Source organism: Branchiostoma belcheri, unplaced genomic scaffold (genome assembly GCF_001625305.1).
Source record: "Branchiostoma belcheri isolate BF01 breed outbred unplaced genomic scaffold, Haploidv18h27 scaffold80, whole genome shotgun sequence".
NCBI lineage: Eukaryota > Metazoa > Chordata > Leptocardii > Amphioxiformes > Branchiostomatidae > Branchiostoma > Branchiostoma belcheri.
In genome coordinates, this window is record NW_017804465.1 from 795,914 (window position 1) to 822,793 (window position 26,880).

The 26,880-nt window shown below is 40.4% G+C and overlaps 1 pseudogene; it reads right to left on the reverse strand.

Moving 5' to 3' along the window:
• Positions 1-216: 216 nt before the first annotated feature.
• On the reverse strand, positions 217-26,867 carry LOC109486445 (annotated as a pseudogene).
• Between the last annotated feature and the right edge of the window lie 13 nt (positions 26,868-26,880).

Here is a 26,880-nt window from a genome sequence, read left to right on the forward strand (position 1 = left end):
CAGCCAATATATTTTTAATTGGTCGACAGTATGCGCGTGGTTACTGCATAAATAATTAATTTTAAAATTATGTTCAAGAACCTGTTTCGATAATAGTTTTTTTCAATAATGCACTAACCAAGATAATTCATATTTGTATTTCAAAGAATTACATTAAACTATGTTTCAGGACTATAAGACATTATTGATACAATGATAGGTATGTAGCTTGATGTACTAACCAATATGTTCATCTCTAGTCGGGACTGAAAAAGTCGGCTCTGGCTTCGACTGGAAGAAGTCGTAGTAGCTTCCCATCATCATCGTGAGCTTGTTTCCCTCGCTGTCTCCTATATGTATTATTAATAACACATAAGACAACTAGAAAGGCCAATATTTGCTTTGGAGCAAATACAGCGATGGGTTCACCACATTTTACGACATGGCAGGGAAAGAATGAGAAACACAAGGGAAAACAATGATTTACATTGATATAACTATAATATGAAGTAAAATACAACTAAAACAACAGTTGGATAGCTATTCCCTACTTTATTGGTTAGGATTTTTAATTGCATAATGCAAACTGTTGATTTTACAAAAATAAAAAAAAAACGTCCATGCCCCGCATTCCAATGCTGGAGCAGGAAAGCTTGAAATCCCTACCAAAACACTTGAATACAGACATACTGTCAGTATGGAAATGCTCTGTGCAGGTGTTAATCAAGTTAAATCCCAACAGCCAATCAGCAAGAAATGCTCTGTGCAGGTGGAAATGCTCTGTGCAGTCTGTTAATCAAGTTAAATCCCGACAGCCAATCAGCAAGAAGAATAGAGGAAAGCTGCATGCCTATTGGTTGATGCCCTGCATTCCATTGTGATGACTCATGCCCAAATGTGGTAAACAAGGCACACTAACACAGTAATACATTTGCTATAACACAGCCAAAAAACTCAAATAAAACCATTCTAAAAGCCTGTATCACAATAATTTAAAAAACGCCTAGGGGTATTTGCCCACTGTACCTCCATACCAAATTTCAGGACCTCGGGCCCTAAAATAAAGAAGCTGAATCCATTTAAAAAATGGCAGGAGAAGGAGGAGAAGAAGGAGGAGAAGAAACATCAGAAAAAGCAATATGGGTTCACCACCACTTCGTGGTGTGGTGAACCCATAATTACGACATATTAGCTATATTATATTCGTTATAATGTAGCCCATACTGATACTAAAACACGTTTAAAGGTCGAGGCAATGGGAATCTATATTTCATATATTTTTGTGGTGTTTATGTCCCGTTAAAATGCTAAATGGGGGTGCTATAGGTCCAGTATCGTACCTCTATAAACACTTCATTGTTCGGATATAAGATACCCACCGACGTTATTAGTTCTTCCAGAGGGACCGACTCCTTCCGGGTTCCTGTTAGAGTCGAAGCACGGGCCATACGTGTTCTGCCTGCAGTCGTCATTCTACGTTGGGGGAAATTTTAGAGCGAAATTAAACTGAGTAAATTCGCAGTTTGTGAAAAAATAATGTTTTCTTAGATGTACAGACTAAGAAAGACTGCCTCAGTCTGGCGAATACAAAGCATACTGGGCAGTTTACATCTACATGCAATAAGTTTTAAGAGCAATCTGACCTTGCCAACATAACAGACCGTCATGCAAAACATTGATGTTCACATCTCAAATGGCATGTTTTGGGGAACTTCGAATGGCGTACTTAATCGAAGGTTACTTGGTTTGCAGAATAGTCTTTCTTAGTTTTGATATTCCGGTTTTAACAAACACATACAGTATGAGTTGAAACTGTCAAACAAAGTTACTTACTGTCCACGCCACTGCGCCCGGGATCCGCATGTTGTTCTGATCTGCGATGGTAGCCAGAAATGCTAAAGCATCCAAGCTGTGTGTGTTTGGAAATAAGTCTGCGAAAACAGCTGGGACACTGAACCCTGTACACTGGCTATCATTGGGATCAGCACACCAACCGGTGAAGGCGCCTTGGATATGGTTGCCGAGACCGTAGGTGAAGATGTGTACTGTTCGGCTCTGCAAGGTTGGTACGATAAATGACGTAAACACTTAAAGTCTTTGCACCCAAAAGATTGAATTTGAATGCAGAAATAGTTTTAGGGTCTAGGACTAAAAGCTTTAAAGTCAATACGACTGGTATGCTTCAAATTTGAGCACTTGTGCACTCCCTTATCTAGGAATAGCTATCTAACCATGTTTTTTTTCTCACCATGCGATTTTGACCCTCAGTGATCTGGTCGAGAACATCATCTGGATCTGACGGCCTTCCGTCTGTTAGAAAGATGATGACGTTGTTGCTGTCAACAAATTGTTCCTGCAAAGGTAAAATCACACTCCGTTATAAACAAATACAATAATATACAAAGAACTTAAAATACAGGACCAATAATTCCATGCAATTAGGCTAATGTCTCATAAATAATAATGATAATAAATATGATATGAATTAAAATGTAATGACCATACTTAAGATTTTGCAGTGGAAATTTTATGGGTTTATAACAAAATGTGTCATTGAATTGAAATAATTTCTAAAGGTCAAAGTAAGATAGTAAGATACTCACCGGCTTTGTTTGCTTAGCTGCATAAAACATGTCGAATGCCTTTTTTAATCCCTTGGCGTAGTACGTTTGCACTGAACAAATTACAGTATTAACAATGAGCATACTGCAGCACAGATAGAATAAATGATATCATAATAAGTAATAGTGCATGAAATATAAAAGATGGACTACCTACAGGTTACATGCATTCTAGGATTTATGCCACAGAATATAACAAAATATGCTAATAAGCACATCATCTTTCAAGTTACGAATAGGTTAAAGGTAGTTGAATGACATTGGTAACCATGCTTAACCAGTTATGTACTACTCACAGACAGGAAGAAGGTTGTTGATGAAGTCCCGCATGATGTTGATGTTGCTTGGGTTAGCTTCTCCCAGGATGTCTCCAAAACAGCCCTGTGGTGTCTCTGCTTCATCACTGAAGGACACAACTCCAGCCTGATACAGATGTATTCAGTATATTTATCAATCATGAGGCTGGTGCCGATTTGCATTCCCCCTTTGACTCATTTGCTGGAAATCACTTGAGTTAGATATTTCATAGGATATTAGAATTATTTATTGGTATGCGAAATTTAACAGTATAGATGTACAATAAATCAATTTTTTCATCCTTGATTTTGGATTTCGCCAGAATTCAGAACGCGTTTTCACAAACTCACCCAGTCCCTCGCTGTGAGGGTATCGAGGACTGTCAAAGCTGCTTGTTTGGCCAAGTCGATCCGATTTGCGGTATCCATGGACCTGCTGACATCTATTAGGATCACCACATTCTTCTTCTTAGGTGAGGCAGCGCTAACGTACCAGTTCCTAACGGTTTAAGAAGAATAATAGGAATATTGCCATGCCATGTGACATATTCTTATATAGACGTAGAGATATAAGTTGTCCTTAACATCAACGATTGTCATACATGAAGTTACATTGTTGAAAATATATGTGCTCATCAACCTGAAATTCACATTATAATGTGAATGAATGAATGGATATTTCCGTACCTAAATATGTGGGCATTGCCTTGGCAAGACCTGTCGTTCTTGGGGAACTGGTGATACTCGCCCTCTTTGGCGCCATAATACTGCCAGGTCGCCCCGGACATCTCATGTATGTTGGACTTCATGGTGTCGTAGACGTGCGGTCGGATTGTATTTACAGATCCATTTACTAGCGAGACACAACTCATGCGTTATCGGTGATAATAATAGTATCCAATTAGATGAAAGAGGTGCGACCATTATCACTATGGTGAAAGTCACCATTTTGTCAGTGATAACTGTTATGAAACACCCGTAATAGACAAAAAGTATTATTTTTATATTATTCATTACATATAGAACTCATCAAGTAGTACATGTATTTTGTTTAAGCCATTGGTAATATGGAAGATGATGTTTAAAAGGAAGAAATGAAGTGAAAGAAATACGTTTTGCCTGAACAAAGATCATTACCAGTGAGCAAATAATACAACCTATCAGTTATGTAATTAATATTTCAAGCTAAAAATCTAGCCTTACTTGTCAACCTGTCATCATGAAACTAAAGCTTGGCGATCCACAATGGTCAACTTCATCAGAAGTTTGAGAGTCAGTAAAGTATATAATATGGTTGAGCTGCTCAATCTTACGTTTCCATTGTATTTGAGTCACTTTTAAAACGTACCTGCAGTAAACGTAGCACAGCTGTCGTTGACGATCTGCTGCAGGAACCTCGGGTCGTACTCTAGCTGGCCGAGGTTGTCGCAGCAGTCCGAGGCAGAAGCGCCCCCTGCCGGGCCCTGTGCATGAGAGGCTTCTATCTCAGCCTTGTTCCTGTGCAGGATCTCCCGGCACTTCTTCAGACGGTCTCCTGCTGCCTGGGTCATCAAATGGAGCTGCGTTTCGCCGTCAATCTGCAAAGTTAAGGATAGTTAAACTTTTGCGCGGATTTGACGAAAAACTTTCCCCAAAACCAGAGAAAAGGGGAACCAGCTCAAAATTAGAAAAATTACTGTGGTCGTTGGAATTAAAAAGGTGCAAAACGTACCTTTCAAAGAAGCATGGTGTTACAAACGTTTTCGGTTACAAAATTGAGAAACTATTTCTTGTATGCAAGTATACACTCGTGTTTGCCTTAAGCATTCTGTGTTGCTAATTGCACGGACAAACAACTGTACCTGTATGTCAGTGACGCAGTGGTAATGGCAACACAACAAGCACGGCTCTTTACTTACGTACTTTTGTAAACAATAAAAGTACAGATATGAAATAGATTTGACAGATTGACCTCAGGTCACCATTAAAAGTCCTTTCTCTCTGGGATATACGTTGCACTTGTAGCTATTTGAGGAAAATATATGTCGATACAAATAGCCATTCACAGCACGACAGAGATAAATATAAGAATTATATATTGTTTAAACCTTTCAGTTCAAATTACATAAAGCCGAATACGTAAAATAACCATAGAGACCAATGGAATACTGAATCCCAAAGTGACGTGACGGGTGAATGTGTACCATTGTAGGAGACTATGTGTATATATTGAGTTTTTTTATCATCAGTAAAATGTAAATACTAATGATTACCTGTTGCTTTGCGCAATCGTCCCAAGGACAGTGACACAATTTAGTGTCAGAACGTCTAGCAAAATATCACCTTTAATTCAACAATATAACCAAAATGATGTTCTATGTTATACTTGTTTACATTCTCTTACTAATAATTTACCAATGCCCCTGAACCGTCGATATGACTTTATGTGACACTGAATACTGTAGTCTTACACTATGAATCGTAATGTACCACATAGATGTTTTTGAAAAGTTACAGCAGACAATGTGGGCTTGTGTAAGCTTACCTGAGTCTGTGTGAAGCTGAGTTTGTCGTCATATTCCTGGACCAGTTGTAGCGCGCCGGTTTGGGACTCGGCGAAAGTCGTCATCTTGCGGCTGACCCTGGGGATCCAGTCGGTGGTGATGGGAGCGGTGGACAGGTCCCCGAGGGAGGGACTCCATAGCGCCGCTAGGAACACTAACAGGACTGCTTTGGTCGGCATCACAGGCCCTTGTATTATCTACCTAGTCAGTGTATCCTTGCAGTTTGGTAACGTAGAAGAAATGTTCAAATGGACTTTCATCATAACTTTATTTGTTTCGATAACGCTGATATGTATTAATAGCTTGCTGCGTGGTCAAGAAGATTGCTAAGTACCCCGAGTCTTTTATCGGAATTTCACTACTAAGTTCAACAGTCCATTAGCATTATTTTCGTGACTCGCTACGCGTTACACTGGTTCACACCAATCGTTGTGTACTGAAACCATGGAAACCATAAATTGTTTCTCATCTTAAGCACAAAATAATTGAGATGTTATTTAACTCACTTCACTCATTTGTATATACATCGAACAAAATGGCAATAACATTGTACATGATCGATCAAAAATTAAAGCAACATGTCAGATTGGTAACCACTTTTCAGCTAAATGTCATATAAAGTCGCATTAAGTCATATGGAGGAAACGAAGAAGTAGAAGACACCAGAACTCTCTGAATTACAATTTTGCTTTCAAACTCTATAAAGATCTAAACAGAGCGCACCGACTGAGCAGAAAGCATAACTAAGAAACCTGCCCACAGACAAACGTTATGCTGTTTTGTTTGCATTGTCGGAAGACATCGGGTTCTGACAGCCAGTTCTATATTCAGAACCATGCCTGATCCTAACTTATTTAGTCATAGAACTAGATAGGGACGGCTCTGGATACGATAATAGATGTCTAGTGCATTTCTGTTGGCATGTCAGACGACACCTAGTGAAAATCAAGCCCTGACACCCAGCTGTTCCTAGTCGCCGTGGAGCTGGCCGTGCTGGGCGGCCGGGTGTACGCTGTGGACAGCCGCCCGTACACGGCGTCTGGGTCCCGGAACCGGTTCAGCTGGGCGCCCTTCTTGCCGAACTCGTGGCTGAACGCGTCGTCCATGGAAGCCTGGAACAATGTAAACGTATTTTGTGAACAAAACTAGACTTACCACGTTGTTGCAGTTATCGTAAGTCGTCGCACGACTAGAACTTTGACGTCATAACTCTTTCAAGCAAACTATGACAGAACCACACTGGATTTTTCGGTAACAGACGTTTGGATTCCAAAACGGAAATGCACGACTTCTCCAAGAATGACATGTTTTTTATTTCCCTTTTATCGAAATTGCATTTGCAATACAAGACAGGCAGCCAGGGCGCATCGCTGACGTAAAGTGCCTTCTGACATTATTTTGCCATCGCGTGACATATCTCGAAAACAAATTCACATAGACATCAGGGAACACCAGGACGAACCAAGCTAAGAGACAGTTCTTACGGTGTAGATGTTTCTCTCGAACGACTCCACAGCGGGAGAAACTAGCCTCCTGCGCGGCTTGACCGTGGGCGGCCGGTACCCGTCTTTCTTCTTCTTTAGGCAGAACATCAGAAGGGCCAATAGTGCTGCCAGGGCCGCCAGGGCTACAGGGATGCCGACTGCCAACCCGAGCTGGGCAGAGGTGGACAGTCCTGTGCTGGCAGTCGGGTCCTCAGGCTAAAGGGGGATGGGTCAAAGTTAGAAATAGGTTAACTTTCTACTCATTATCATCAAAAGTAGCTCGAGCTTGTTTGAGGTGCACAGTCCTTCAGTGGGTGCTTGATCCTCGTAAAAAAGGGGAATGAGTCATAGTCGTTAGCATCAGAGTCGCTTTAGTTTGCTCTAGTCTGTTAGAAACAACGCGAGTTAACCAAAAAAGGGGAATAAAGCATGGGAAAATTTGTCATACGAGGGAAATTGTCCTAGTTTTTTCGGACAAGTACAATGAACAGTGGACTACGGTTAAACATCCCGTCCTAGATCCTAGAGACGGCTAGAAAAAAAACTTCCAAGTAGAGGCTAGCGTGCCTTTCAGGTTTTCACACAGCTGGAATTAGAAATCGTGGGTAGTTTTTAACCACCGGGGCTAGGTAAGCTAGAGGGAATTCAGCTCACCACGAGAAAAACGCTGGCCTCTGTAGGACAGGGACACATGTCTGTCGGTGGAAGGGGTGGGCAGATGCTGTCAAACGTACCATTGTGTCGAATGACATCACAGGTGAACCCCTGAAACACAGTCACCACAGAGCTTATTCACACTCACGACAAATCCTGCATCTCTGAGAGTTAAACAGACTTTTAGATTTTACAGTTTCACCACTTAAATCATTCACCTCTTATCTTCGAAAGGAATGCACCCGATCCTACATCATTAGGAGTCAAATATACTTTGAAATCTTCACATTTGTAGAGTTTCTTCTACTTTAAAGGTAACAATGCCTCTTTCACACTTACTGGGTGCAGATGCAGCTGCAGTGCTTTATTGCTTCGGACTGTCTTCAGCTTCTGGACTTCTACCGTGAGGTTTGTCGCGCTGTCTGGGTCTTTTGACATCGAGAACTTGATGTAATTCTGCAAAGGTACGTTATATCGTCGTAAAGGAATGTGTGTGTGTGTGTGTGTGTTCATTGAGCTGAATTCAATTGTGAACATTAGACCCGTCACAGCGTTCAAAACCATGTATCACTGTCAATAGATATCTTGCCATGTCAATTACAATATCAATAGAAAACCGGAAGTCATAAGCCAAGGAATACCTACAGTCCGTAGTAGGATTACTGTGCATAATTATGATGCACGGTAGGTTCTGTTGAACAATATAGCAGTAACGTGTTTTTTAAGCCGAGGAAGTTATATACCTGTCCCATGTGCAATATCCTGCTTGACGCCACGCAGGGAGAAGAGATGCCAACGTTCCTCATCGTGTCTCGGAGAGCTGGAAGCAGCTCAGTTACCGGGAAAGAGTACTGACTGACCAAGTTCCCAAAGTCAATACCGCTGCACTCTAACATCACGATCACACTGTAACATAACAGCAATACAGGATGTCAGGTAGATAACATTTATACACAAATGCACCCAGAATTTAATCTATAAGTTTGTGTATGGCGTTATAGGAACACCAACATAAAGACAAACACAGCTATTTCTATTTAAGTGAATCGTAGCTCGAGTTTACTTCGCGGAATCCTTAGTCAGTACTGAAATACGCGGTGTACTATTCAGCATCAAGCTATTTTATCAGACGTTTTTACTCCATGTGAAGAGAACGTAAATTATTGCCTTTTACTGACTTACTCAGTAAAGTCTGTGGGGTCACGGAGGTAAAACAGGTCAGGGTTGACGTCATCACCCACAGTAAAAGCGGATTGGGCGAGTTGGTTGGCATAAAATGTCAGAAAGTTGTCCAGTTCAGTAGCCTGCAGCTCAAAACTGATCCCAGACTGAAAAAAGGAAAGGAGACAAAATTGTACAACAATACACAAAGTTAATCTATAGTGATAATAAAGTTTAATTCAAATTTCATTCAACAGATTTAAAAATGCACTAAAATTTTCACCAAGAGTATTACTTCAGATCTTTAAAAATATGATAACTTGATTATGAATGCTTACTTAATAGCCCAATATAATAACTCTACAGATATATAAAGTTTTGCATCACGGTTTGCATCATGGTTTAAGTATATCGTAGTAAACAGATTTTAAAACGACCTTACGTTAGTGACGATGACGTTACGGATGTCACTCGCTGTTAACCCCAATATGGTCAACAGGTTTTCCCGGAAGTTTTCCTGCAACTGATGTTTTTGTGCGGGGCCCAGGTCACCTGTCTGATTACAGGGGATGAACACACTCTGCTCCACCCTGCAAGCAAACCCAGAACCCGCACATGTTTGAAAAGGTTGGACATTACGTCTTCTATGGTTTGCAAAAGGATTCAAACCCTTCAGACATAGTTTTAGACATAATTTCCGACATTCAATTACTTTTTTATTATGTGAGCTATCGTGTGGACTAAAGTACGCCAGATAGCACTTGTATTGTCTTTGTTCAATAAAGAAATAAACTTCACTCACCACTGGTCTGTTAGTGACAATGCAGGTTGTAAACCGCCAGGGGGCAGGTCCAGGACAGTCCAAGGGAATTATGGTTAATACAAAGAAATGGAACTGTTTGTACAGGTTCAAGTATATATATATATATATATATATACTTCTGCCTAAATAAACATGGATATAGTTTAGAAAAAGTTGCATTCCTATACATGGGGAGGTTAACGTTAGGTTTAGACACTGTAGAATGCCTTAATAGAAATATATTGTTTTAACATTTTCTACTTGGATACTTGGGTACCTGATTGAAGTTAGAGAGATTTATGTATTTATTGATTAGTCTTTAATAAGTCGTTGAATGTGTTGTTACCTATGCAGGTTGGGACAGGATCACTCCACGCTACCTTGGTCTTGCTGTCGGCTTCGCACGTTACAGAAGTGACCCCGTCCAACTCGTACCCCTGGTTACAGGTAAACGTAACGGTGTCCTGGTAGTAGTGAGGCCCGGTAGAACTCATGGCACCATGAGCTGGGGCCGTCAGAGATGGGCATGGTACAGCTAAATTTGAACAAATAATACATATAATACTTTACAAATCAAATTCTTCACAGACCTCTCTCTCTGTATATAGAATTAGATTTTTGTGTGTCTTGCATGTATTTAGGTATGTTCATGTACTGTCTAACTATAGGCCTGAAACAAATAAATGGATAAATAAATGAATAATGATGTCGTGGCACATGGGGCTCATGAAACCATTCAAATCCAAATTCGCTTTTTCAGAAATGAGCTGGTTTGAAAAACGTGTAGTCAAGGAAGAATGTGGTTACGCGTGAATTTAATTTTGGTCTTGCAGCCAGCGCGATGATTCGTTATGTAATGGATGGAAAAATCTCCCTGCAATGAAACTACAAGAATATTTTCTTACCAATACATTTGACACCATTGCCACCGTAGCCTGGAATACAAGCACAGGTAAAACTGCCGTCTGTGTCGGTACAGGTGGCATGGGGACTGCAGTTGTCACTGTTATCAGCACATTCGTCATTATCTGTACGAAAAAAGAGAGAAAAAGTTTTTCTTGTAAAATAGCATAGCGTATAACAACAATACGGCTATATAGTTACTGTAGTTAATTGAAGCAAAGTAGTTAACATAAAATTAGTAGATCGATTGATTGATGCCTTCAAAATCATAATTCTTCTTATATTTATTGCTACCCCTAATACTTCAAGAGTTAGAAGAATACTCATCAATCAGTGACTCTTTGGTCTAGACATGTGTAAAAAGAACATCGAACATTGGACGTGTGTGTTACCTTTCAAAAAGTCACTGCTTGGAGAATATTCTACAAACAATTGATAATACTTGACTGATGGACCTCTTCAACGACAAAACCTCTACATAAGTTACAAACTTCTTCCCTACCTGTACAGCCAAAACCTTCGTCGCTGTAGCCTGTTTTGCAAGTGCAGGTAAGACTACCAGATGTGTCAGTAGTACAGAAGGCATCAGGGCTGCAGGTGTTGCTACCATCTGGACATTTCTCATTAACTGTATAAACAAAAAAGTTTTTAAAAAGAACTTAAAAAAATTAATGGCATTGGTACTTTAATGGCTACAAGCCATTTTCGTATTTTAACAAAGGTATACTGTACTTACATACAAAACATCACGGGTAGGTAATTGTTCCTCACCGTCAAAACATAGAAAACCATCACCAAAGTATCCTAAGTCACAAGTACAGGTAAAACTGCCGGGTGTGTTGGTACAGAAGGCATCTGGGTGGCAGTTGTGGCTCCCATCTGTGCATTCATCGTCATCTGTACATACAAAAAGAATCTAAGCTGCGACAACATCTACATTAGTACATTCGTCGCCATCTGTATAAAAAGAGTAGTGTTCTCGATGATGAAACATTTGCTCATTGAACATTTCAGCAATGATATGAACACCCGCGTTTTGATTCCTACCTTGCAAATTATATAATGGTAAAATTGTTTCCAAAAGTACACAGAACGTTCCTGTCTGCTAAACATGCAGAAATCTTTCTCACAAGTACGAGTAACATCATTATATTGCTCACCAACAAAACAGTAGAAACCGTCGCCAAAGTAGCCTTGGTTACAAGCACAGTTAAAACTGCCGGGTGTGTTGGTGCAGGTGGCGTGGGGGTTGCAGTTGTGGCTCCCGTCTGCACATTCATCTATATCTGCACAAAAAATGATATAGATTAGTTTGGACATATTATTGCAAAATTCTTATCGGGATTTATACATGTAGACATTGTGTTCTTTAGTAAATCGTGGGGTTGGTACCTGTGCAGGTTGGGACAGGATCACTCCACTCTAGGTTGTTGTTGCTGCCAGCTTGGCACGTTGTAGTTGGGGCCCCGTTCAATTTGTACCTTTGGTCACAGGTAAACTTAACGACGTCCTGGTCGTAGTGAGGTCCGAGAGGACTCATTGCTCCGTTAGCTGGGGCCATTAGGTTTGAACATGGAACAGCTGAAATTATGAACAAATGTTAATGACGACGCCATTGTGCACCATCTAACAATATCAACTGTAAACGTAAAAAAACTACTTGACGTAACTGTTCTGTTAAGTCTAACTCAGCTACAAAATTCTACTTCACTTTCTTAGAAATGAATTACCTGTGCAGGTCGGGACAGGATCACTCCATTCTAGGTTATTGTTGCTGTCAGCTTGGCACGTTACAGTAGAGGCCCCGTTTAACTTGTGTCCCTTGTCACAGGTAAACGTAAGGGTGTCCTGGTCGTAGTGAGGTCCGAGAGGACCCATGGCTCCATTAGATGGGGCCGTCAGAGTTGGGCATGGTACAGCTGAAATTATTAACAGATATTTATAAAGACGCCAGGTTGCCTCATCAATATCGAGTGTAAGACTAGTTGACGTAACTGTCTAGTTTAGTTACAAAATCCTACTTCACTTTCTTAGAAATTACCTGTGCATGTTGGGACAGGATCACTCCATTCTAGGTTGTTGTTGCTGCCAGCTTGGCACGTTGACGTAGAGGCACCGTTTAACTCGTACCCCTGGTCACAGGTAAACGTAACCGCGTTCTGGTAGTATTGAGGGCCGGGTGGACTCATGGCTCCATTAGTTGGGGCCGTCAGAGTTGGGCATGGTACAGCTGAAATTATTAACAGATGTTTATAAAGACGCCATGTTGCCTCATCTAACAATATCAGCTGTAAGACTAGTTGACTTAACTGTTAAGTCTAGTTTAGGTACAAAATCTTACTTCACTTTCTTGGAAATGGATTACCTGTACAAGTTGGGACAGGATCACTCCATTCTAGGTTGCCGTTGCTGTCAGCTTGGCACGTTGCAGTAAGGACCCCGTTCATCTCGTACCCAGGGTTACAGGTAAAGGTAACCACGTCCTGGTAGTAGTGAGGTCCGGGAGGACTCAGGGCTCCATTAACAGGGGCCGTCAGAGGTGGACATGGTACAACTGAAATTATTAACAGATGTTTATAAAGACGCCATGTTGCCTCATCTAACAATATAAACAGTAAACGTAAAAGGCTAGTTGACGTAACTGTCAAGCCTAGTTCATTAACAAAATCCTACTTCAATTTCTTAGAAAAAAATTACCTGTGCAGGTTGGGACAGGATCACTCCACTCTAGGTTGTTGTTGTTGCTGTCAGCTTGGCACGTTACAGTAGAGGCCCCGTTCAACTCGTACCCCTGGTTACAGGTGAACGTAACCACGTCCTGGAAGTAGTGAGGCCCGATGGGACTCATTGTTCCATTAGCTGGGGCCGTCAGTGGTGGACATGGCAGAGCTGAAATCATGAATGTATGGTTATAGCAAAGCCTCGATTCGTCATCAAACAATAGAAAACAATAGAAAAATACTTTATGTGTGTTCAAATTAAAGAATTAGCAATAAAGAAAATGATATGAAATTACAAAATCATTCTAGTACATCTTTACCACTTGATGATGATGGAAGAGTTGCAGGGTTAGTAGATGATGGTGGAAGAGTTGTGGGGTCTGTCGTTAGCTCTAGTGTGCTGGTTGTTTCTGTTGTCGTAGCATCTGTCGTTGTCTCCAGCGTTGTTTCTGTCGTCGTTGTCGTAGCATCTGTCGTTGTCTTCAGCGTTGTTTCTGTCGTCGTTGTTGCAGCGACTGTCGTTGTCTCCAGTGTTGTCACTGTTGTTGTCGTGGCTTCTGTCGTTGGCTCAGTTGTTGTTTCTGTTGTCGTTGCCGCAGCGACTGTCGTTGTCTCCAGTGTTGTCACTGTTGTTGTCGTGGCTTCTGTCGTTGGCTCAGTTGTTGTTTCTGTTGTCGTTGTCGCAGCGACTGTCGTTGGTTGTGGCGTAGTTCTTATCACATATGAATACACAGAATTAATTTCCAATAGATTTTTGTTTGCCCTAAAACCTCACATGTACAGTTTAGTTTTGATGCGTTATCTCACAGACTAGTCTTACGTGTAGATCCTAATTTGTGATGTAATGGCATATATATGAGCTTATAGATGAAGTTGGATCTTCAAATGATAACTTACGGTAAACAGCTCTCTTTGCAGACGGGATAGTTCAAATCCTGACACCAGTCACAGTGTGAGAGAGCCTCGCACGTGGTTATGTCAGACCTATGACGTACAAAAGAGCGAGAAGACGGTAACATATTTAAGCCTACCACTTAAGATTATCATCAATGTTTTCCACTGTATGGGCAATTCAAAACTGTCAGTTGTGAGGGAGAGAGAGAGAGAACGAGAGAGAAAGAAATGGAAAAAGAGGGAGAGATAGGTACACATTTGTCAATAGATGTTTTTAGATTGTTGAATGGATAGTTGGCTACTAGTAGTAATATCTAATAGAGATAACTTACTGTGCACTGCACTTCACCTCACAGTCAGGTACAGATGGGTCAGGTTGGTTTGGGGGTGATCCGCCTGCCTGTCCTACTCCTTGGCTGCTTTGCAGTCCACGTGGGGCTTGAATGCAATGTGTGGAGCTTAAATGCAATGTGTGGAGCTTAAATGCAATGTGTGGAGCTTAAATGCAATGTGTAAATAGTGTTACAATTTTCCAAAGAAAATTTTGTGCACTGGAGTCCTGCTTTTTCTTAGCCTTCGTTAGGAAAATAATTTAGAAACAAAATAATGTATTTACTTACGAGGACAGGGTATGTCGTTCAAGACACCCAGGATTCCGTTTGTGCAGGAGTCATGGTTCCAGTCACATACGCAGGGACACTGCAAACAGAAGGAATTGTGACAATGCATTAAAAAGTTCATACCTGACGGGGCTAAACATGCATACCATGCAGAAATATGAGATAATTAGACTAAGTGATAGATAAAATGAGAAATGTTACACATCACCTGGCAAACAGATTGAAGATTTGCATTGCACGTCTGACAAACGTCGTTACAGGAACACTGTTGGAAAAAAGACATCAAATGGTTATATTTTTATGCTTATCAATGGTGTATTTTTGCAAAGTTACGTATTAAGCCAGAAACACACGACAGTATTTTATTCTCTTTTAATGTCCAATACAGAGTGCTAACTTGGTATGTTATTCAACGAGGTGTTTTAGCGGTAGAAAATTGTTTCCAACCTGCATTTGGTTATGATCATAACCGTAACAATTGTATTTCTGTCGGTTGTTTAGAACCAAGAAAAACGTGTTGGTGTTGTTTATTGGGTACATGGAGAACTTGGAACATGGGTTGCTGCCGGAGGTGACGTCAAGGCCAGGGAATCCGGAAGTGTCGTAGAACAGCTGGGAATTCTGGGTAACATAGCTGTTGCACCATCCCGACTGTAGAACGCAAGAGATTTTATTAATGTTTTTTTCTAGATATTTGCCTGCAGTCTTAATCATTATATCATAAAAATATCACACAATGGCATGGTTGAAGTAGATAGTGTGAATCAAACAAGGATTGCTTAATGGATATCATAATAATTAATTTTTAAGTAATAATTATTAGTATTGATATTTTCATGAATATTGCTATATTAATTATGTCTAGTCAAATTCAATCTGAAGTTGTTTCAGGTTTAACCCTATTCATACCGGGAAATTTTGTCATCCCGGGACCTCTTGGTCTGAAGAGGGTTAATAACAGTCTTACCATGAGGAGTCCTCCACGGGTCACCAGTTGTCGGGCCAGCCAGGGGAATATGTCAGTCAGATGTTCGTGTTCCGTGTTAGGTGCCGTCGGCAGCTCCATGAAGTACCTGTTTTTTTTCAAGTGAAATAGCACATCGGTAACAGTTTTAAATTTAATGTAAACATAATATTATAAGATCAATACGACGCTGAGCTGGCAAACCTTGTTAAGGGTTACATATCTCAATCTGAAGATTCTAAAAAAACATATCAAAACTTTAGAGGCCACAAAGTTTAAAACAAAACGTACCCACTATCGTCAAGTAGGAAGCAGTCAAACTCGGTCGATAAGCATTCTGGTATCTGAAACAATTTGTCATATCTTTTCAAATTCTGTGCACACATTGCTAAATGTTAGTTATCGCCATTAATCATCCAAAATAATACGAGTATGACAGATATGAACATACAATTTTTCTAAACACGGCGTAACGTTGATGAAGGTTCTTTCATACCTCCGAATACAAAAGGGAGTAGTACTGTCTTTCGATGATGTCAGCCGCGATGACGCCTAGAATCTGAGTTCTGTAAGAAAAAAAAGTCAATGTTCAATTCTTGTATAAAGGAAGACTTTCATTTAGATAGAAATGATTTTATAAATCGTGCTAATATTAAGATATATTCACCCTGAGTACTTGAGTATCTCATTTAGAGTACAGTAAGCTATGGCAACATACCCACTGTTAGCGATAACTCTGCTGATGGTGACCATGTTGCCTCCGCCGAACGGACTGGGGACCGGACGGGAGAAGGTGTAGTCGTCAGGTCTGCTCAGGGCGCGCTTGTACCTACAGAAAATAATTGTACAGCTTGTAATCAGGCTTAAACAGATATGCAAACTGTGTAGGCAAACTTGAACAAGGTGTATTCTTGGGGTCTGGTCAAGGCGCGCTTTTAACTACAGAACATGATGGTTTCATAGTCATCACGGGTAAACAGATATCTAATACGTGTGTATTAAATATATATGTAAATAAATATCTAATAGCTGTAAAACATAAAAAATTACAATCAATAAATGCAGGAACAATCGATAAAGTAGATATTAATCATATGCTTACAACTGACTTATATTTTACATCTAAATAAATCTATTCTATACGAAACAACAGATAACATCAAATCTCACCATCCCTGTTCGGTCGGGTCATACCGCCTGTCCAAGGCAATCCCAGGGAAGATTCTGAACATTCCGTTTCTCGTGCCCACGTACCTTCCAGAAGATTTTCAAAATAAAAAAAAAGATTATTGTAAAAACGATTTATGATTTCATTTCACCACTATGTAGAGATACATATATCCATTCAAATGAAATAGAAGTCATTTCAAAAGGTAAGATTTAATGGTTATAGATTACCTCCATACTGACTCTGCACTATTCTGCCTCCAGTATTGCTCGATTGCAGCCGTCAGGACCACATCAGTTCGGACACCATCTAGCAGTCCTTGGAGCATTACGTGAATTGTTTGAAGACTGTTTTTTTTAAAAGAAACATCATCAACAGTAATGATAGCCGCATTATACACTGTGAAATTGAAAGCTGGCAGCAAACTTGCCACTTTCTGGAAGCATTACCGAAACTTTAATTCAGTATAATCTGGTAGGCATTTAGGCGGGTCTACGAAATATTTCACATCTTTTTGATTACCAGGATTGTCCACAGAGCCAGTGACGTCATTGAGAAATTGTTCGATGTTCGCAACGTCTTCTGGCGCCTCCAAGCTGCTCAGGTAGCCGATCGGATCAGTGTAGGCTTCTGGTGGGAACTGTAGGATCGTAATGTAGTGTAGTTTAGGTATAGGCTGGAGACCAGCCTTGCGCTAAAGATAACAAGGCTGGACTCCGGGCTACTTTAAGGTAAGGCACTAAGTAGCTAGGACATGGCTGAGAGTTAGCTGCTCGGGCTGGAACTACATTGTTTCCTGTACCTTTGTGGTCTCGATTAAGTTTGGCTCCTGACATGTAAACCTTCTTACCATGACAGTAGATCCGTCCTGAGTGGCGTAGTTGTTATACAGTCTGCAGACGTTTGCGTTCGTGCTAGGGTCCAGCTGGTGAAATACTGACTCTGTACCACTCTCTGGATTCACCTAGAGACAGAGATTCACCGTATGTTAGGATTACATGGTCACCTTATCGTGATAATTGATTGTACTTAAAAAAATTACATTGGTTAGGAAATGTTCAAATGAACATACATTTAGTTAATATGGAAGTTAAAGCTTAGTCTTTATTTCACATAATACATTTAACAAATTAATCACTTACCTGGTTTGGAACGTAAATGGCTCTATCTTCATCAAACAGACAGAGCACCACGCTGTACTTGGAGTCAGGAATGGGCTCGTAGTAGAAAGTTGCCGCCTTTTCTAACGTGCTGACGCCGTCAAACTGGGCATCTCCGCGAGTAACTGGAACTTTTACCTATGGTGTTAGAAGAGTGGGTTTTCTTTAGAACATGTTTCACCTGAGTACCCTAAGAACAAAAGCAACTTTTTTTATGTACAAGCACATTTTATCCTGTATCATTCGTGTTACTGTCCATTTGTGTTACTATTCGTTGATATTGATGTGCAGTCAACAAAACGTCTAATAGCTTACATTCGTTGATAAAGGTTAGACATTCAGGTAAACAATACTCATAGAAAATTCAAACTCACACCTTAGTGATGCTGAAGAAGAGTGGTGGATGTCACTCGAAACGTCCGAAAATTATCTCCGTAATTGATCAAGTAGTAGAGTTTGAATTTCCTATGAGTAATACTGGTAGCTTACATTGTTGACAAAGCACTCGCCACTCTCCCCATTCAGAATCTTGGCGACTTCAGCATCAGGCAGATCTCCTTTCATCTCATTCAGGTGGAGAAATGTCGGATCTGTCGGCCACTCCATGGGCTTGGGTAGGTCTCGGTGCAGGAGGACACGCCCGTCTATGGACAAATACCAAGAGCCACAGTTTGCAATCTTCCAAAATGGCAATTTGTTACTACTAACTTTTGTTAACATATACTACTATAAGTTTCATGAAAAAAGCAGTTTTTTGAAACATGGATTTAGGGAACCTGTTGATGTGGAACCATTGTCTATGAAAAAAAGACCGAGAAGCATATGTAATCTTCTTACATGGGAACGTGATTTAGCAAAATGTGTTTGTATCTGCCTATTGGTACATTCTGACATTGCCTACAGCCCATAAACATACATGGATTTTAGGCAAGTTCAAGGTACTATGAAGGACTACTTTTTATGTAGAAATGATTCGGCGGTCAGAATCTTACCTTCTTGGTCCACCAGGAAGGCGTGGGAGTAAAAACCGAGCTTGAAGTTTACGATCGCATTGAACACGACGTCCATGGAGAGGTCAGCTGCCGTTACGCCGAAGAAGTCATTCCCATCCATGGTGCGGATAGCAGCAGTTATTGTCAACCCTGAAAAGGTTAAGAGTCCCATGACCTCGGATCACCAAATGCTATAACCTGCTCAAGTACGAAAATGGTTATACCTGGTTATACATTAATCTCGAGCTCCAAGCAGATTATACGGGGGCAAGGCAGTATAAATTGACCAGAGTCCAAAAAACATTGACGATGTCATTGACCAAAAGTTACTTCAGTCTTTGCTTACTCTTAACAACGTACGTTGCGTATAATTTTTCATTTTTAAAATTCCATATTCTGTTAGTATCAAGACTCAGGAAGATAGTATAGCATTTCTTAATAGATTGCATATGGCTTCACCGTTTCAGAAATGTGGACAGTTGTACTAACCAAGATGCTCGTCTTTGTTTGGAATGGAAAATGTGGCTTCCGGCTCGGACTGGAAGAAGTCGTAATAACTTCCCATCATCATTGTCAGTTCGTCTCCTTGACCGTCACCTGTATGTTTGAGTATAAAGTATGCTTATCTTTATACTCATATAGCCCCTTGCAAGTATCGCCATTCGTTATAAGGACAAAATGGTCCGATTTGGTCAAGGGTAGATTAGTAATGAAATGATAGTGTCCATGTTCATGTAATACGTGTATTGTAGATCTCCAGTGCTGCACACCAAAGTCATAAACAAGATGCCTACATTGAACCTCTTCGTATGAAACGAGAGACTTACCCACGCTGTCAGTTCTTCCTGGTGGACCGACTCCCTGTGGATCTCTGTTTGTGTCGTAGCACGAGCCATAGTTGTTATGCCTGCAGTCTTCATTCTATTGTATGTAAAATGTACTACGTATGAGAGGTCATCATTACTTATGATCACTCGGTGAAATTCAAGATCAATTCTAAATGTCTATTGAGTGATTTCTTTTACCAGCCCATACAATATCAATGGGAATCCATTGAAAGCCTCTTTGATTATGTTGGCAAATCACAAATCACTTACTGTCCAGGTCACCGCATTGGGGATCTGCCTGTTGTTCTGATCTGCGATGGTGGCTAGGAAGTCCAATGCCGGTATGCCTGTCGTACCTTGACTACTTGATGACGATGATGACCATAGCCCTGTACAACAGAGAATTGTCGTATCACCAGCTTTATCTTTCCTAAAACTCATCCGTATGAAGGTTATTTGCTTGGTACAAAATAATGTATTATACTATATATGAGGGATTGTATATATTGCCTGTCCGTTGCAATTTGTAATTTTTGTACGCAAACTCTGTCAATTCAGGGAATCTCATCCCTGCTTTTTGGTGTCACGAATAAAGATCACGAATGACGAAAGCCAACCTTTCGATGACCTCCTCCGCCTTGACCTACACGGATCATTGGGATCATGACACCAGCCGCTTTGGTCAGTTTGGATTGCGTCGCCCAGGCCGTAGGTGAAAATGTGGACACTTCGGTCCTGTGTGGTGTACATAATAGAGTTGAAATACAAAGGGCAATGCTTTGGCCTCGTGCAATAGATATTGATGTTGCAGCATTGCTGAATGACACGAGTGGTAATATTTTCTGATAAACGCCCATGCCGAATGACTTAGCCTTCAGACAGTATGTACAGATTTACCGAAAATAGGTGCCTATTCTATGTAATACTTGACTTGTCCTTATGATTTTAGAATATAAGTGTAATGTTTCTGTTTATGTTCTTCTTATGTTGCCAGAAAAGACCATGTATATGCACAGTCCAAATTTGCTGTGCATACGTAAATATGGATAAAATGTTTAAAATGTGTCTTTGAAAATCAGCTTCACTGTACAGAAACACAAAAAACCATCATCACCCCGTCTATATCTCTACTCTCACCATGCGGCTCTGTCCTTCAGTGATCGTGTCCAAAACCTCCCGCGGGTCTGTCGGCACTCCGTCTGTCAGGAAGATGATGACGTTGTGACAGTCACGAAACTGTGTCTGTTGAGATAAAAATGAATTATCATCAAGTTTGGAGAAAGCTCATTTAAATCACATACAACCACGGCATAATCTCCATTTTTTGAATATGTATGTGCAAATAAACAATAAACAAGTCTCTGTTTACAGAGAAAATGTGGACGTGTTAACATACGAAAACGCAAAGTTAAAGGGTGACCTAATGATACTACCACAGATCCGTGGTTACTTCTAATGTCAGAAATGGACCTGGCAAAGCACCAAAAAGACTTTGATCTTGCTTTTCAAAACGAAATTTTACAACGGCTAAAACAATCATACAAGCCTTCGAACCTGTGGTGTGCACTTATGCTATCTACACTGTAATGTGTTTTGTGTAAACGTTAAATATACTCACCGGCTGTTTACTTTTGGCTTCAGTAAAGATGTCGAAGGCCTTTCCGAGTCCTTTTGAGTAGTGTGTATACCCTGAAAAAAAATGTTGTTGGAATGCTTAAGAAAACTAAACAATTATTCACAGTTCCATTATATGGGTGTTCAGGTCTAGCGTTCTTTAAATTTGCACCAAGTTTTGAAAAGTCCGGAATGCCAAAAATCTAACCTAAGAAATGAATATTATCCTCATTGCACACAGTGCACCATAAAAATAGTTCTAACGGCTGCTCAGCACTGAACATTTCACCATTTTTTTCAGCTGCTGTACGAAATATTTAAAAAAAGTTCGTAGAGAAGAGAAGAACAGGGTGGTGCTTCTCCAACTCACTATTTGATTGTGTATTACTTACTAATGGGACTGAGGTTGTTGATAAAGTTCTGCATGATTTGGATGTTTCCCTGACTAGCTTCTCCCAGACTGTCCCCAAGACAGCCCGCCGGTGTATAGGCCTCTTCACTGAAGGACACAACTCCTACCTGAAAAAAAAAAAAACAAATAACGAAAAAAAAGTCAGGGAATTGAGACAACATCAAGCCTGATATTCCCCGCTTATTGTCAAAATCGAGCTGATAGGATTCACATATATAAAACAACCCCCATCGTAAATTGCTGTTACACACAAGGCTGTAATAGGAGTAATGTATTTTGTGCTTTGTTTCGACAAAATAAAGACCATGAACAGTCATGTATGAGCTATCTATCAATCTGGTTTACGTTCGAAAGTGATAACGTGGTAATTATCTCGATGCATATGAAGGAAATTTACAATTTTGTTCCATTTAGTAGAGCATCACACTATGATTACTACAACATCCATATATTCCAGCCAGCGATTTTGTACTAATATGTCTACGTCAAATGATTAGAAGTTTAGAAGTTACGTATTTTGACAATATGTTTGATGGTTACCCAATCCCTCGCTGTAAGCGTGTCCAGAACTGTTAATGCTGCTTGTTTGGCCAATTCGATCCGATTTTCCTTTCTCATGGACCCACTGACATCTATGACGATCACCACATTCTTCTTCTTAGGCGATGCTGCGCTGACGTACCAGTTCCTAGCAGTTTAGAGGAAATTAAATTAGCGTGCTATTTGATGTATAGGTTTTCCTTAGAATAGACGACTTCTATTAGCCTCTACCAGGCTTCGACAGGCGGCCGGAAAGAGTGGAAATCGGCCAAATAGAACAATAACATGTCAGGGGAGTTAGTCCGCAGCAAACTGTTCTCTCATCGCAGACTAAGTCAGAAACCCGAAGAAATCTTATTTCACTGATAATTGTTGCCAACAAAAGTTTAGGAAAAGTCATCAGGTTTGGTGGTTCTAGCGCGATCAAAGTTTGCGTGGGCACTTTTAGGGGTTGAGTTGGGTTAACATACATGTACATGTATGTATGTGCAAACCAACCTGTGCTTCAGATGAACAAACCCAGTATTTGGCAAAAAGAATATTTCTGCAGATAGAACTTTTTCCGTACCTAAATATGTGGGCGTTGCCATCACATGACCTGTCGTTCTTGGGGAACTGGTGATACTCGCCCTCTTTGGCGCCATAATACTGCCAGGTCACCCCGGACATCTCATGTAGGTTGGACTTCATGGTGTTGTAGACATGCGGCCGGATTGTGTTCCTTGCACCGGGAACTAAAGAAGGATGTATTACAAACAAAAATATTCTAATGTATAATGAATTGTAAACATTCTTAATTATTTATTTTTCAGTCACTAGGGCTAGTCCTTTACAATAGCCTCCGGCTAGCTGGGTTATCCTGGTTGTATAACACTCTATACAGTGTAATAAATAAAATAAAATAAAATGTTAAAACATAAAGTATTGGTTCAAGCTATAAAGACAAAACAATTTGTAGTAGATAACGGGTTGGAGACTCCGCCGGGGAAACCAGAAACCCGACAGGTCTATCTAGGGTTTCCCTGAAATGCAACAAGTGTATTATTATGTATTTGCTTTGAGTAAACAATATCTGCAAACGCGTGCCTTACTATCCCAAGCAAAACGCTTTCCTTGTTATAAGAATTTAGCATGGTGTACCTTTATTAAAGGTAGCGCAGGTGTCGTTGATGATCTGCTGCAGGAACCTCGGGTCGTACTCCAGCTGGCCGAGGTTGTTGCAGCAGGTAGTAACAGGGTTCCCTCCCATCGTGCCCAGAGCATGAGAGGCTTCTATCTCAGCCTTGTTCCTGTGCAGGATCTCCCTGCACTTCGTCAGTTGGTCTCCTACTGCCTGCGTCAGAAAATGCAGCTGGTCCTCGCCATTGATCTGCAAGATCAAACAATTGGTATACCAATTGTATAATAGTAACATGCTTTTTTTAGAGTACTACCCTGCACTTTATGTATAGTAGTAGATGCTTATTTAGTGTTATACCCTGCACTTTATGTATATAGTAGTAACATGCTTATTTAGAGTACTACCCTGCACTTTGTGTATAGTAGTAGTAACATGCTTATTTAGAGTATTACCCTGCACTGTATGTATAGTAGTAGTAACATGTTCATTTAGTGTACTACCCTGCACTTTATGTATAGTAGTAGTAACATGCTTATTTAGTGTTCTACCCTGCACTTTATGTATAGTAGTAGTAACATGCTTATTTCGTGTACTACCTTGAACTTGTGTATAGTAGCAACATCATTGATAATAAAACGACTGCTTTGCACTTTGTGTATTTTAGCAACAGTTTTATTGACAGGGCTACCTTGCACTTAATGTATAATAGTAACATGTTTATCTGGAGTACTGATTTGCACTTTTATATATATATATATTCATAGTAATACGACTGTTTTGTATATTGTAATAATGTGGTTTTTATACGTGCTTAATAGTATCATGTTTAATTATAGAGTACTATCTTGCACTTTGTGTATAGTGTCAACATATTAAATAGTAATAGGACCATTTTGCACTTTGTGTATTGTAACAACATGTTTACTTACGTGGTTGTTTTGCATATAATGCATAGTAGTAACATCTTATTTAGCGTATTTCCTTGTATTTTGTGTATGGTAGTTAGCTGCCACATTCCAAAACACACAGATGGATGCATGGCATTTTACAGGACTTGGTTCTTTCCAAATGATGATTTGTAATCGCATGTTTTGGAAAGGGCGTCTGTGAGGGCGGAGCTAATAAATACGTGATTGCACACGTTTTGTGCCGTTGTAACGTTCCATACGTGCCTAAAGCCTCTGAAGTGGCAAGTTAATTAATTATTAACCGGGACTGCCAAAATTCATTCTAAGTCAGCCGAATGGGCCACCTTGTGGATAACTCTTAATCGTTGTCGAACTGCCTCATGATTTGGAATGCAACGAGTGGAATGCCTGTTGCATTCCAAAACGTAGTCCATTCTAAAATACGATTTGAAATAAACATTAGCTGCAGTTTTAGATTATGAAATGGAGGGGCTATATTTTTGTACTATGTATTTTTGTATATGTTATATATCGGAATTATGCATTTGCCTTTACAATTTCTGTGTTGCTAGGGTCGAAAGGAACAGACCCACACCTGTATATAAATAACTTAGTGACAATGGTAACACGGCGACGTTATCAAGAGCAATGCTCTTTGGTCCCGTTCATTAAAATTACCGATATGAAATAAATTGGACAGCTTGATAACAGTTCACCAGTCTTTCGCCTTATTACGTCAGACTTGGAGTCATTTGGGGAAAGGTCTTAGGATACAAACATGGCCCTTCACCGCATTGATAAATGAGAAAAATACGGGTACACCAATTATGAAAAAAATGTGTACACCAATGATAAATAAGAAAAATATAGCTTAGGTCATTCTGTTAAAAGTCAACACATATCTATTTTATCTAACAAAAGCACCCCGCATGACATACTTAACCACGAAGTCATCTGACGGGTGAATTGGTGCCATAGCAGTAGTACATATACATGGCCCCTCGCGGTGCTATACGAATAAAAGGATGTATAAAAATGCGCAGACTACCCAGACTACCAAAAATCTAAATAAAGACAATGCAATTCTAAAAGCACAAAGAAGCTGTGTCAATTAGATATTATATGGGTCTTATGAAAATTGTATCAGACAATGTTTAACCTTATTTGCAAAAATGCTTTTAAATCACATTTACCGAGAGAAACATGTAACTTATGAATCTAGCAAGACGAATACAAATATCGTAGCTTTTGTGTAACTATTTGCCGATGTGTCTCTAGGTTGCAGAGAAAAGGGTCGGACAATGCATATTGGTTTTAAAAACGTGACAAAAAATTCATTTTCAAAAAGTCCAAATATCACATTAATGTCATGTCTGGGCCGTAATAACGTTCGCTTTTGTGTGCACAAACCCGTGTTATAACTACTCTTATATCATACCCGGGCCGCGATAACATTCGATAACGGGTTCCAGACCGGAATCCGGACGTTGGAATTGATGTCGTTGCATTTTAGGGTTTAGTGGTACCAAATTTTGGCTCATCTTGCATTGAAAGGCGTGTTTTCTTGGGTGGGTATGACATAAATAAAATACAACACGGAGTATTCCGCATCACCCTCGGTCCCGGCCCTCCCGCGAGTCGGATCGCCCTCCGGCCTGCGGCTGTCGGGAGATCCGACCCGAGGTCGGGCCGATACCTCGGGCGATACGGAATACCCCGTTGTATTCTATATTTATCATACGAGGTTCTAAATGCTTCCGACATCTCAAACACGTTTCGCTTCAGCCGAATGCGTCTCTTTAAAAAAAAAATACCAGATTCGGACAATGTCACAGTTTGTTTAGCGACACTAAACTTCTTTCATTTTGCTTTAATCCAAATATGTTGTCGCGGGTGGCAATGACATGAATAACATACAGAATGGTGTATTCCGCAGCACCCTCGGCCCCATCCCTCCCACGGGTCGGATCTCTCGTCGGCCGTCGGCGATCCGACGCGCGGTCGGGCTGGCATATCGGATAGTACGGGATCATATTGAATACACCGTGTAGAATTTTTTTCCAACTACACTGACACAACCATTTAAAAATAATAGCTCGATAATTAGTGGCAATAATGCTATGTTGTGAAACTCAAACATCAGGTACTTTGTCTTATTACTTAGAACTTAATTCAATGCGCTTTTGCGTTTGTGTGTCATGGGATTTTGTCGTCCTATCCTAATGGGGTACACCCATGAATGATCTAAATCTTTCTTAGTAGGCAATGTTGACTTGTGTTGTAAACTTACCTGAGTCTGTGTGAAGCTGAGTTTGTCGTCATATTCCTGGACCAGTTGTAGCGCGCCGGTTTGGGACTCGGCAAAAGTCGTCATCTTGCGGCTGACCCTGGGGATCCAGTCGGTGGTGATGGGAGCGGTGGACAGGTCCCCGAGAGAGGGACTCCATAGCGCCGCTAGGAACACTAACAGGACCGCTTTGGTCATCATTTCAACCCGC